Here is a 14,156-nt window from a genome sequence, read left to right as displayed (position 1 = left end):
TAGTTGTGAAGCTGCTGTCTGGCCTATCAGAAGGTGTACTGCTAATAAATATGAGAGCTATGTGATTAAGAGTTGCTCTCATCAGTCAACACAAGGGCACCCGGCAGACATGCTGTATATCAGACGCCAATCACTCTATCACCTGCTCCACCACCTCCATCTCACCTCTCGGTCTCCCTCAACACACACACACACACACACTCCCATACGTCAACATCTGCACACTCTCATGTGCAAACACAAGTGTAATGTAAAGGAAAAGGAAATATTGGCAATATGGTGGATTACATTTGAAGCAAGAAAAGAGATGACATGTTGGCAAGTCTATCAAAATGATAAGATGGTCAATTACTACAGATACTACAAATCCAATGAAAACCAAACAATGCAGAAATCAAACTGATTACATAAATGGAGAAGGGGTTCTTGAGAGCAACAGGAAAAAGTTATTTATTTTTCTTAGTACTTTCAAGTCCATAAAATGTTACCAAGCATGCATGGACTTTGATAGAGGAAATGAAAACAGTTGTCATGTCTTCTCTTTGGTTCCAGGTCCTGTCTCAATGTGTGTGTGTGTGTACAGATGGCTCAACAGACCAAGATCTTCCAAATCCTTCATGACATTAAGTTTTCTTAAGGCTATAATAACGCGCCTCAACGTCATTGAAGGTTGAGATGGACACACTGTAGTTCCAAGCTGAAGATAGCAAAGGTTTATATTATTAAGTAGCATCGCACACTGGGAATCCTGCACTGGTGTATGGATTTTCCAGCCGGGTCACCCGTGATACAAGTGATACAAGTCGGTATTCGACGTCCATCCATGTCTGAGGATGTTGGAAGATGACGTGGAAACCGGCTACTTGGGGCAACAGTGCCCTGCTGTTACCTTCAAGTAGGTTTTGGTTTTACTCAGGTGTTGTGGATGGCGGATGTGCATAAGTATTGAAGGTAATAAAGGAAAATATTTTTAGAAAAATATGTGTGTATGTGTATGTATTTATGTGTGTATATATGTATTTGCAAAAATATATATGGGGGATTGGAATTGATGCTGACTATTACATTGATGGTAACTCAAATCTTCTGCAATATTGAAGCTGATCTACTCACCACCCCCCAAAAAAATGTATTATCTGCCTCTGATTCCAAAGGTTGGAAGTTGAAATCTAGCGATAAAAATATATTTTTGTTTTAAGCCTATCCCAAACCTTAACCCTTACCTTAAACATTCGGAGTTAATGCCTCGCCTTAAGATTTCGGAGTTAATGCCTAAACTTAATCCTAACCTTAAAAATATAGGCCTACAAGAATCTGTCAGGAGATATTGGCTTTTAGATTGTTCAAACACTTCCCATTTCACTGTTATAGAAATAGTTGTAAAAGTTATCTAGACTAAATTAATTGGAGTTGCCTGTGGTTGAGTTCATAAGTCATAGATGTTGGAGTCTTCTTAAGCAGAATTTCGAAGGATTTTAAAAGCCCTTCAAATGAATGAAGTGCTATGGTTTATGTTTTTTAATTAAGACTTTAGGGGCCATGCTTGCTTGGGTGGGGTCCATCTATATTAGGCCAGACAGCATAGCACTTCTGCTCTAGCCAAAATATTACCCCTTCTTAGTGGGTCAGCCAGAGAACTAAGGGAAATATTATGCTACCATTTCTTCTTCCAAACATTTGGTAGGTCGCCAAAGATATTATAAAACAATTTTTGTAGTTTTTCATATTGTAATAAAATCTCCCATTACCTTAATCTGATTTCTGTACTGCCAGCATCGATATCACTATGAGTAAAATTGGAGTTTAAAGACGCTATTTTAAATGCTAGCCAGGGTTTTTCACATGCAAATTAAATCTAACACTCTTACTCGAAACAAATTAGAGTGGACTGCTGGTGACTGGGCATCAATGGTCTTTTTAATGTATTCTCTTGCTACAGTAGGCTGGGAGAGCAGCTGTGACTAAGAGAGATGAATCCACTTGACAGTGCTGGGGAGTGACAGTCACTTTTCTCATATTGTGACTGTGGTGGAGTTAAACTGTGACCAATGGGGCTTTGGTGTTCCTGGGCATCTGCTGCTGAGGGCTCAATGAGGGGTGATCAGGGATGTCGGGACAATAAGGGACACGCTACTATAGCACATATTAAAGCAGCCATTACTGGAGACGTGAGAGACCAACGCTTTACAGAAACAACTGACGCCTCATATTTTTATCTTACAGGGAGGGAGGGGGGAGGTTCCAGGGAGCTTTTCATTTGGTGTAAATTAAATTGGGCCTCGAGTGATGTGTCATGGATCGTAGAGCAGGGTTTAGGAGGTGACTGTTCACTTTAAATCACTCAACTGCCCTCTTAAACTGTCTGCACATTTCTCACTACACTGTGACTTTTCTTATTTTGACGATGAAGGGAAAGGAGAACCTTTGGAGGGTCATCATTTAAATGAGGTGTGTAGGGAAGAGTGAAGGGAAGCTTGAGGGGAGAGAGCATGTTCTAGAATGCTGGGGTTCCATTGCAGGGGCTTGTGCTGCTGTTGTTTTCCACTGCTCTGCTGCATTGGCGATGGGCCAGGCAGGTGGATTGGATTCTATAGGAAGATTCATCACTGCAGCACTGTGAACACTCTCTCTCTCCTCTCTGAAAACACACAACCTCTCTGCCCCCTATCTCAGCCCAGGACAGGAACAAAACTGAAATTTTGTGTCTGTTTTTTTTGTCACATGGGGATAATACCCCCAAATGCTATCTCCTTACCATCTCCATTTTTACATAAATGGATTGAATAAGATCAGTAACTTGTATTTCCATTGGGATCTTTCCTTGTCTGGGAACTTGAAGGAATACTACATTGTCCTGCTAGTGGATAAGGATAGGGTTTGGCTCGTAGTCAAACCAATAGATACTTGGGTAGACAAACAAAAACACTCTCTTACTCTCTAAGTTTGTTCAAACACAGAAAATGATTACAACATAGGAAAACCAAAAATACAAACCAAAAACAATTAATGAAATCATCCATACAGACACCACAAAAGGTAAAATAACATTGAACATTGATAAGTAGGTAAGGCCTGTATGTGTTGTTATTAGTGCATTTGTGAACTGTTGGGATGTCTTATCTGTGACCTACTTTTCTGTGATGCAGAGCGTGAATATACAGTACAGCATAAGAGCTACACTGTTTAGAATATCAGTTGAAGGAGCATGTGCTGTGTGGAAAAGGTACTGTGAAAGCCCTATAGACCTGTAGTATACAGGGCCTTCAGAAGGTATTCACACCCCTTTATTTTATCCACATTTTGTTGTGTTACAGCCTTTATTTAAAATTGATTACATTGAGATGTTGTATCACTGGCCTACACACAAAACCCCATAATGTCAAAGTGGAATTATGTTGTTTTGAAATTGATAGAAATGTATAAAATATGAAAAGCTGAAAAATCTCCAGTCAATAAGTATTCAACCTCTTTGTTATGGCAAACCTAAATAAGATCAGGAGTAAAAATGTGCTTAACAAGTCACATAATAAGTTGCAATAATAGTGCTTCAAATATGTTTTTTAATGACTACCTCATCTCTGTACCCCACAAATACAATTATCTGTAAGGTCCCTCAGTCGAGCAGTGAATTTCAAAGACCAGGGAGGTTTTCCAATGCCTTGCAAAGAAGGGCAGGTGAAGAAACAGGATGTGGAGGTCCTGAGCTGGCGTGGTTACACCTGGTCTGTGGTTGTGAGACCAGTTGGATGTTCTCTAAAATGACATTGGAGGCAGTTCATGGTAGAGAATTAACATAACATCTCTGGCAATTAGTCTGGTGGACATTCCTGTAGTCAGCATGCCAATTGCATGCTCCCTCAAAAGTTGAGACATCTGTGGCATTGTGTTGTGTTACAAAAGTGCACATTTTAGAGTGACCTTTCATTCATGTGTAAGGATCATGCTGTTTAATCAGCTTCTTGATACGCCACATCTGTCAGATGGATGGATTATCTTGACAAAGGATAAAATGCTCACTAACAGGGATGTAAACACATTTGTGCATACAATTTGAGAGAAACCTTTTTGTACATATGGACATTTTTATTTTATTTTGTAGTGTTTATATTTTTGTTCAGTATAATTACACTTTGGATGGTGTAGCAATACACCCATCACTACAAAGATAAAGGCGTCCTTCCTAACTAATTTTCCGGAGAGGAAGGAAACTTTAGAAGAGAAAATTGAGGATGGATCAACAACATTGTAGTTACTCCACCATACTAACCTAAATGACAGAGTGAATAGAAGGAAGGCTGTACAGAATACAAATATTACAAAACACGTATTCTGTTTGAAATAAGGCACTAAAGTAAAACTGCAAAAAATTTCCTGAAAATGTCCTGAATACAAAGCGTTATGTTTGGGGAAAGTCAAACAACACATCACTGAGTACCACTTTTCATATTTTCAAGTATGGTGGTGGCTGCATCATGTTATGGGTATGCTTGTCATCAGCAAGAACTAGGGAGTTTTTTGGGGGGATAAAAATAAATGGAATAGACCTAAGCACAAGCTGACAAGCAAAATCTGACAAGCAAAATCCTAGAGGAAAACCTGGTTCAGTCTGCTTTCCAACAGACTCTGGGAGACAAATTCACCTTTCAGCAGGACAATAGCCTAAAACCCAAGGCCAAATATACACTGGAGTTGCTTACCAAGACGACATTGAATGTTCCTGAGTGGCCTAGTTACAGTTCTGACTTAAATCGGATTGAAAATCTATTGCAAGACATGAACTTGCCTGTCTAGCAATGATCAGCAACCAACTTGACAGAGCTTGAAGAATAAAAAAAATAATAATTTGCAAATATTGTACAATCCAGGTGTGCAAAGCTCTTAGAGACTTACCCAGAAAGACTCACAGATGTAATCACTGCCACTTTAACATATATTGACTCAGGGAGAGGAATAATTATCTAATCAAGATATATTGGTGTTTTATTTTTGATTAATGTGGTACGAATTCTTCTTCCACTTTAACATTACATAGTATTTTGTGTAGATCGTTGACAAAAATGGACAATTAAATCAATTTGAATCATACTTTGTAACACAACAAATGTGGGAAAAGAAAAGGGGTGTGAATACTTTCTGAAGGCCCTGTGTTGTGTGGAGAGTATGTCGACTGAGGGAATAAAGTGGAGTCGTTGTATCATTTGAGGTTGTAGAGTGTTAAAGCAGCCAATGGAGGTGGAGGAACAAGAAAGCATCAGGTTAAATAAAACAGACATCACATAGAACCAACAAAGACACAACATACAAAACCACAGCATTAGACACAACAAGACATAGACATAAGACACCACAGCAACTGACAGAAAATTCAAAAAACACAACACTGACACAAGACAGACATCACACTGACATAACTGACAAGACAGACACCACATTGACACAATTCACAACAGCTTCAGCACAGAAAAAGACACAACACACCCACACAGACACAAATAACACCAATACACAGCTTGGAGCTGTGCAAGTGCGCAAACACGTAAACATGGGTACCGCACCAGACATACAGACAATCAGAAGGTGAAGACACAAGTTCCCACAAACACATACTGTTTATGTATTCTCTCTCTCTCTCTCTCTCTCTCTCTCTCTCTCTCTCTCTCTCTCTCTCTCTCTCTCTCTCTCTCTCTCTCTCTGACACACACACACACACCCTTGTGAATACACACATATACACACAAATACACAGAAACAGAATAATTTTTTCTAAATCAGAAGAACCCACAGGAAAAATAGTTGTTCCTGAATTTTTGATTACACAGTACCTGTGTTGCATGCTTTCAAAAAAAGCTTTTTGATTTTCCATATACACGTAATATCTGTATAAGTACAGGAATGTGTATAGGTACTATTTCATGAGAACTATCATCGTAGTATATTTTGCCCGTGGACTCTTGGCATGTAATATACTACGAGAGAACATTTTCTGATAAACCACACACAAAGATATAGATATACACACACACACAAATTAAGCATAAACGCAAAAGAAACCAAAGACGGAAGTTAAATACGTCAAGCAACGATAACAGGAAGAAAGAAAAAACTCCAGCCTGACTTTACGACACCTGAGTAAACCAGCTTACACCACAACAGCAACACTGGACTCTCAACACAACCAGATAGAACTACAGTTACCAGAAGCAACAGATAAGAAAAAAGAGAGTAAGATAAAACAACAGCAGCAGCAAGAGCAACAGTGACACAAACTTTAAAAATACAGATACAAGATGGTGATATATAGATATATAGATATATATAAGGAGTAAAAAAGCCAGATATACGTGTGGCGGATATTTACTGCTTCATCAAAGTGCCATACTCCTTGGCCATCCGGCAGCTCAGAGCTCAAACTATCGTCCTGATCGATTAGCCAGCGATGCACCGCGTGGGCCTAAAAAGACACACGACATAAAGACAGAGCCCAGTTAATCTCAACAGTCACAGTGACAGAGAGACAGAGAGAGGGAGAGAGAGAGAAAGAATGGAGAGAGAGAGAGAGGGTGGACAGGGGAGAGAGTGTACAGAATAATGGGAGGGCAATGAGAAAGAAGGGGAGGAGAAAGGGAAGAGAAGAGCATCATATTCAGACATAGGTAGAAAACAAGAGGAGAGGAGGAGGAGGGAGACAGAAGCAGGAGAGGAAGCATCCCACCCCATCCCAGTCCCATGGCCGCACCCTCCCTCACCCTCCCCCATCTCACACGCACTCGGCTGTGGGAAACAGGTCAGGTTAAGATGGGACATATGTATGGGCATGGCAGGACCATGGGGTAGGACTATGGGATATGACACCACACACAGTGGTCAGTGCTTGGCATGGGGGATCAGGAGTGGGTGCTAGGGATAGATGTGCTTGTGAAGGAGTGCTACTAGCCTGCGCTGAAGGTAACAGGTCCTGTATCCATAGTGATGGGTCATAATGGATGGCTCGGCTGTACGATTGTGATCTATACTACTGTGGCCTTTACTATTGTGGTCTTTACTATTCCAGTGAGTATTTAGCATTAGAATCTCTCCCTATGTGATGTCTTACTTAAAACATAAGAATTACATGATGTTTCTGGGCAATTACAGTTAACTACAGGTTCATGCCAATAATTTCCTTTGTGGAAATGTGGTGTACTTACCATGGCTTCACATAGGAAAAGTACAGTTAAAATAAGTTCTGTGTTAAGGGTGAATACATGGAAATTACACTCAACACAAAAACATGTTATTGACAGTACACTGTAGCTACAGTACCTCGAACAAACATGTATAGTACATGTAAATACACAGAAACCAAATCCAACTGTATTATTACACTGAGATTGATTGTAACACTGAAACGATATATGTACACAAAACCCCTCACCAGTTTTACACAAGTATGTTACTTTGTATTGTTATCCAAATACACTATTAGGAAACATTTATGTTGTAAAATACACAGTGCAACATTGTCATGTACTGTGCATAGAACGTAGTAGTGTCAGAGAATATTGTTATTTTGCTTGTCGAGCTACTGTCACACATACAGTATATTTAGGAACAGTTTGGCATGTGTGAGAAAGAGAAGAGCAGTGCAGGTTAGGTTGAAGCAAGCAAGTGGGGTGGATGAGGAGACTAGAGGAGCCAGGTACAGGGGACTTTAACCACCACCCCTAATACACAGCATTTAGCACAAGCAGGGCTGAACGGCTCTGCAGGGGATGCCTCCTCGCCCCTAAAGAGGTACAGTCCTCTTTCTCAGTGACATACACACTGCCACACAGGGAAGAGGAACCACAGATAAGAGAGAGATCAACATGCAGGTAGAGAGACCCTTTTCGGACTCCCTCCCTCTGCTGTTTTACAGAGTAAAGCAGAGAGTAACAACCCTGTTCAGACTCCCTCCCTCTGCTGTGATCCGCCCTGGTTCTGGCCCTCCTTCCTGTTTCACCCCATACACCTCCCACCCCATCTGTTCTTGTTGTGTCCGAACTAAAAATAACACAACACGGCCTCTTGGTGATGCTCTGAGGAGCACAAATACCTGGTCTGCAATTCTCCTGCAGTGGGCTAACATTACACATTACACACCAAACTTCATTGGGCTTTCAGACAGACACTCTCATCAAGAGAATAGAGTGGACGGAGTTTGCTACAGGACGTTTACTAAAGCAATCTGATTTCTGTTGTGTACAATGACCAGTGAAGCTTTGCCATTTCAGTGAGATAATTATGTTTTCCAGCAGAATAGTTTTGAGCGAGGTGCTGATTGAATTGAAGTCACTGAACACAATGTATAACTAAATAATAATGGAATTCTAAAAAGGGCCTTGAAGCAACATTTGCATTTAATATCCTTTGCTGAAACATTGGGGCTCTAAAAAGAGTTTAAGAGTTCGTAAGAGTATGTTCGAAAAAGCTACATGACTTGGATGCCTTTGAGAATGCAGTGTGCTGAACTACATACACACGTAGAACTGAAACCTTTTATGTGACACGCCAGTGTTTGAGAAGACAGGTGTGATGGCTCATAATCACAGAGCAGCACAGTAGCAGAAGAACATCACACAGAAACACAGAGAGATAGACACAGTCTCCACAAGGGAACAGAGAAGAGAGACAGAGAGTCACCTCAAGGGAATAATTACATACACTGACTTGACATGTATCTGAGTGTGTAAGTGTGTATGTACATATGTGTTTGCATGTGAGCGTGTAAGTATGTATGTGTGACCCAGTGCTTGTGGTGAGTCACAGAGCGTGTCAGTCAGGAATGATTGGATTATGTAGCAGATGGGCAGTGACGGCAGGGAAAGAGGGAGGGAGAGAGGCAAGAAAGGAGGAGAAAAATGGAGGGAGGGAAGGAGAAAGGGAGGGAGGGAGAGAGAGAGAGCGAGAGAGAAGGAGGGAGAGGTGGAAGAGCTGCTGATAAGAGTGACAGGTCATTGACTCTAAAGCCTTTGGGAAAAGCAGAGAAATGAGGAGAGATACGAAGTCCTCAGAGGAAACACTTCACACGTGAATGGTTACACTTTAGATTAGGAGCTAAAAGGATAACACTTTGAGCAGGGACGCTCAAAGTCCCTCAATGACTAACTAGTCTCCAGGTAGTTTGGCAGGCACGTATGCTTGAAACTCAATTAAACATGTATATTACTATAAAATTGGGAAATTAGATTAACTATGGACAGACTACTGGAAAATACACTAAGTAAACCAAACATTAGGAAAACCTTCCTAATACTGAGTTGTATCTCACCCTTTTGCCTCAATTGGTTGGGGCATGGACTCTACAGGGTGTCGAAAGTGTTCCACAGGGATGCTGGCTCTTGTTTTTTCCAATGCTTCCCACAGTTGTGTCAAGTTGGCTGGATGTCCTTTAGGTGATGAACCATTCTTGGTACACACAGCAAACTGTTGAGCGTGAAAAACCCAGCAGTGTTGCAGTTCTTGACACAATGGCACGCATACACAATCCATGTCTCAATTGCCTCAAGGCTTAAAAATAATTTTTAACCTGTCTCCTCCCCTTCATCTACACTGACTACAGCGGTTTTAAAAAGTGACATCAATAAGGGATCATAGCTTTCACCTGGATTCACCTGGTCAGGTGTTCTTAATGTTTTGTATACTTACTGTATAGCGCAAATAGATGATCTACAAATATAATTGCTAGGCTTCTGCCAAACATGGCTTATAAGCACTAGCCCTACTAATGATACTGTACAAATAACAACCTACAGAAGTCATCAGATGCTCCCTTCTCTCTTTTCCTGCATCTTTCCATCTCTCTCCATCTCCGCATCTCACTATAAAAAAAACAAAGCCCATGGGGCCTATGATTTCTTAATCCGGCCCTGCCTCCATCTCCATCTCTCTCTCTTTCTCCTTCCCTCCCTCGCTCTCTCGGTCCCTTGGCAGTTGGATTAAATGGGGTTTTAATCACGATGCCCCCTTGATGACTTCTGGAGCAGGGCCAGTTGGAGACCTGTCATCTCTCCACATTAATTTGCAGCTCATCCTTCACAATGTCAATTACTGCAGCAGCACAGAGGATCAAGAGCAGGGATAGGATGGGGAGAGGTGTGTGTGTGTGTTGGGATCCAAGTTAAACAGAAAGTGAATGGTAGGCCAATGACAGGATGAGAAAAGATAGTACAAACAGAACAAAATGAAGCAGAGAGAGCCAGGAGATAGGCCGACTCATAGCCAGAGAGCCAGGCGATAGGCCGACTCATAGCCGAAGAGCCAGGAGTAGGCCGACTCATAGCTAGAGAGAGCCAGGAGATAGGCTGACTCATAGCCAGAGAGAGCCAGGAGATAGGCCGACTCATAGTCAGGGAGAGCCAGAAGATAGGCCGACTCATAGCCCGAGAGATCCAGGAGATAGGCCGACTCATAGCCAGAGAGCCAGGCGATAGGCCGACTCATAGCCAGAGAGAGCCAGGAGTAGGCCGACTCATAGCCAGAGAGAGCCAGGACATAGGCCGACTCATAGCCAGAGGGAGCCAGGATAGGCCGACTCATAGCCAGAGAGAGCCAGGAGTAGGCCGACTCATAGCCAGAGGGAGCCAGGATAGGCCGACTCATAGCCAGAGGGAGCCAGGAGATAGGCCGACTCATAGCCAGAGAGAGCCAGGACATAGGCCGACTCATAGCCAGAGGGAGCCAGGATAGGCCGACTCATAGCCAGAGAGAGCCAGGAGTAGGCCGACTCATAGCCAGAGGGAGCCAGGATAGGCCGACTCATAGCCAGAGGGAGCCAGGATAGGCCGACTCATAGCCAGAGAGAGCCAGGAGTAGGCCGACTCATAGCCAGAGAGAGCCAGGAGTAGGCCGACTCATAGCCAGAGAGAGCCAGGAGTAGGCCGACTCATAGCCAGAGAGCCAGGATAGGCCGACTCATAGCCAGAGAGAGCCAGGAGTAGGCCGACTCATAGCCAGAGAGAGCCAGGAGTAGGCCGACTCATAGCCAGAGAGAGCCAGGAGTAGGCCGACTCATAGCCAGAGAGAGCCAGGAGTAGGCCGACTCATAGCCAGAGAGAGCCAGGATAGGCCGACTCCTAGCCAGAGAGCAAGTCTTCCCACACATGACTGGTACAGAGTGAAGAAACCACCAGACATACAGTATTATTGTCACAGCGAATCATCAATCATCCCTTTGTTTCATGTTGATCAAAAAACACACGTCTTTTTCTCTACGGCTGCTATACATCTGTTCCTGTATCCAGGGCTCCTGAGTGGCCAGCGGTCTACGGCACTGCATCTCAGTGCAAGAGGAGTTACTACAGGCTCTGCTTTCAATCCAGGCTGAATCACATCCGGCCGTGATTGGGAGTCCCACAGGGCGGCGCACAATTGGCCCAGCGTTGTCCGGGTTTAGCCGGGGTAGGCCGTCATTGTAAATAAGAAGTTGTTCTTAACTGACTTGACAAGTTAAATAAAGGTAAAATAGAAATAAAAGTATACTTTCTCTCCTCTTTCCCTGTCATCCTCATCAAGGGCCACTGCTACAATATGCCTGGCTTCAAACCTGCCAGTCCTGTAAAAGGCTGACACAGTATCTCTAGACTAAATGGACCTGTACTAAATCATTCACATTTTGTTAAAAACGAGGAACTGTGATCTAAGGGTAGTGCATGAATTAATATCAAATAAAATCCCACAATACTGCAGATAGGCTGTGGACCAGTCAAGTAGAGCGTACAGCCACACACACATTGCTAAGCTAAAGTCTCCATCTGTCTCAGTCACACACATAGACAACCATAAGTCAGTACACGTCCTAGCTGGGCTATTAAGTAACAATATTAGGAATAATAGGACATTGATTGGTGGACATCAAGATAGTCCTGAATCTTTCCTGTCAGTTTGATCCTCAACCTGGGGCATAGAAAACACATTACAGATTGATGGAGAGTTTTAGCCCCTCTGGAGCAGATTGGCAGGTGGGGGACCCGACCACATGTCACTGGATGAAAACATTAGAAGGGCCAGATTTACTAAGCGCTTGCAGGTGTGCAAAGTTTATACCTGTTATTTTCTGAAAGGTATTGCTAGTTTTACTCTCTGTAGTACATAACAAGTGCAAACTCTTAGTTAGTAAATATAACCCAAAGACTCCTACAGTGCAGAAATGATCAATATGAGATTCTAACTATACAGCTAATATACACTCAATCTATTCTGTAAAATAATGCTGGTCAGTTCCAATGTATGGGTGCATTAAATCCAGACGTGATCCTGATATTGATTTCATACTGGGCGAGCCCACAGTCTCTGAGTGCATAAAGCTCACCTATGGTTTGTCTGCCGTCAGCACTGTTAGTGAATTAACTGTCACGTCATGATAAGATGCATTTCTTCACTCTACAGTACCTAGAAACACAAGCACATGACTGTTGCATCTCTTTTACCAATCGTAGGCACAGCCAAAAACACTCCCTCTGCTGGGACTGAGGACTACTATTCTTATTACAATATAATATTGCACTTATTTATTTTACAATACTTCTATTAGTGTTGAACTAATATTTTGGGATTCATTGTCATATCAGTGGACTTGTAATAGTTTTTGGGCTCAATGGACCAGTGAACCATACAGGATTGTACCAGTCTGCAACTCTAGAATTACGTTACAAAAAGGATAAGGAGGAAATTCCAAAGTACATTAGAGATGGGATGAAAGCAGGGGAAAGAGGACAGGAGAGAGGAAAGAGGAAATAGGAGAGGAGGAGAGGAGGAGAGAGGAGAGAGGAGAGATAAAAGAGATGAGTACAAATCAGTACAGACGGAAAGATGAAAGAAGAGGAGAGGGGTAAAGGAGTTTAGATAAAGGGAGAGAGGTAGGTAGAGGTAGGTAGAGAGAGAGACAGATAGAGAGGAACAGAGAGAGAATGTGTGTGTGTGTGTGGGAAGGAGAGAGATAATAATTGAGAGAGAGAGAAATAGGGGAAAGAGGGTAAGAGAAAAGGGGGGGGGGGGGTGTAAGCGAGAAATGACTCAGATCCCAGACTGATAAATAATGCATTGTGGAGGGAGAGCTGCCAACTTCACAGGGCAGAGCAGAGAAAGAGCAGAGAGAGCAGAGCAGCAGAGTTCTCCATCAGCAGAGAGCTGAGATGTCATCTGGAGAGACACAGGTAGAGGAGGAGCCAGGTAAGAGAGGAGAGGATAGGGACTGCAGTCACCTCTACCTTTACTCTCTCACTCTCTACACCATTACATTCTCTCTCTCACTCAAGGACACACAGATGAACATACACATGCACAGTCCTATCCATCTTTCTATTCTCTTTCTGTTGTTGAGATTCTGCCTCACACAGTGGACTGGTCCGGGACTGCCAGGGGAGCTGTGTGTGTGTGGAGGCCTCAGCCTGGAGGGGAAGACAGTGGTCCACTGGCCCCTCTGTTAGGGGCCCCTGGAGCCTCTCTGTTAGAAGCCTGTGGATATTTCCCTTTAAACCAGGCCGATTCACATCACAGCAGAGGAGAGGAGAGAAGCTCTTTGATCTGCTCTGTGGTTGAGAGGGGGCATCGCCTCTGCTGAACTTCAACTCTCTTTCCTCGTTTTCTCTCTGTTCCTTCTCTCTCAGGCAGTTAGGCTCCAGGGAGACAGAAGAGGGGGAGTGAAAAGGGGGGGAAGGAAGAGTCTGTTTTAACAAAAGGATATTTTAGAAGCCTGGGGTATGAATAAGCATTGGGTGATGCCATGACTTTACTGTACAGCAAAAACTCAAAAGAGCTACATCAAATCCCCTTTTGCCTGCTTTGTACACACTGAAGCACGGATCGTCTCCTGTTGCTTTTGGTTGGCAACTTTCACATGCCCTCTAGCTGGTTTTAAACTGTGAGTCAATGAAAGACAGAAGATGGGGCAAGTTGAGAGCAAGGCTTAGGATCCTGAATTAGTTAGTAAGATGTTTCAATTATTCTTTATTTATTGTCTTTTTTCAATTATCTGTACTGGTTGTGTAGTGACTGCCTTGAGCAATTAGCCTAATGATTCTGGTTGAAGGATCCTACACACACGAAAAAATACTAAAGTATACTATGGTATAAATATTATAGAATATTATAGAATTCACTGTAGTGTTTTTGTGGACTTTGCTGTAGTATTCTATGTA

At 42.7% G+C, this 14,156-nt stretch overlaps 1 protein-coding gene across 8 annotated transcripts in view; it reads right to left on the bottom strand.

The window, feature by feature from the left end:
- Positions 1-14,156, bottom strand: part of LOC115200183 (ankyrin-1) — a 170,066-nt gene that overhangs the window by 83,106 nt on the left and 72,804 nt on the right. Inside the window, exon 2 of one of the 8 annotated variants that reach the window (XM_029763012.1) lies at positions 6,359-6,451. The exons of the other annotated variants lie outside the window; for them this stretch is intronic. The gene's annotated coding sequence lies outside the window, so the exon portion shown is untranslated. The remainder of the gene's footprint in view (positions 1-6,358; positions 6,452-14,156) is intronic. 8 annotated transcript variants of the gene reach the window in all.

This window comes from Salmo trutta, chromosome 9, assembly GCF_901001165.1.
Source record: "Salmo trutta chromosome 9, fSalTru1.1, whole genome shotgun sequence".
Lineage (NCBI taxonomy): Eukaryota > Metazoa > Chordata > Actinopteri > Salmoniformes > Salmonidae > Salmo > Salmo trutta.
Note: the sequence above shows the minus strand (reverse complement) of the source record. Positions and strands in the feature narration are given on the sequence as shown.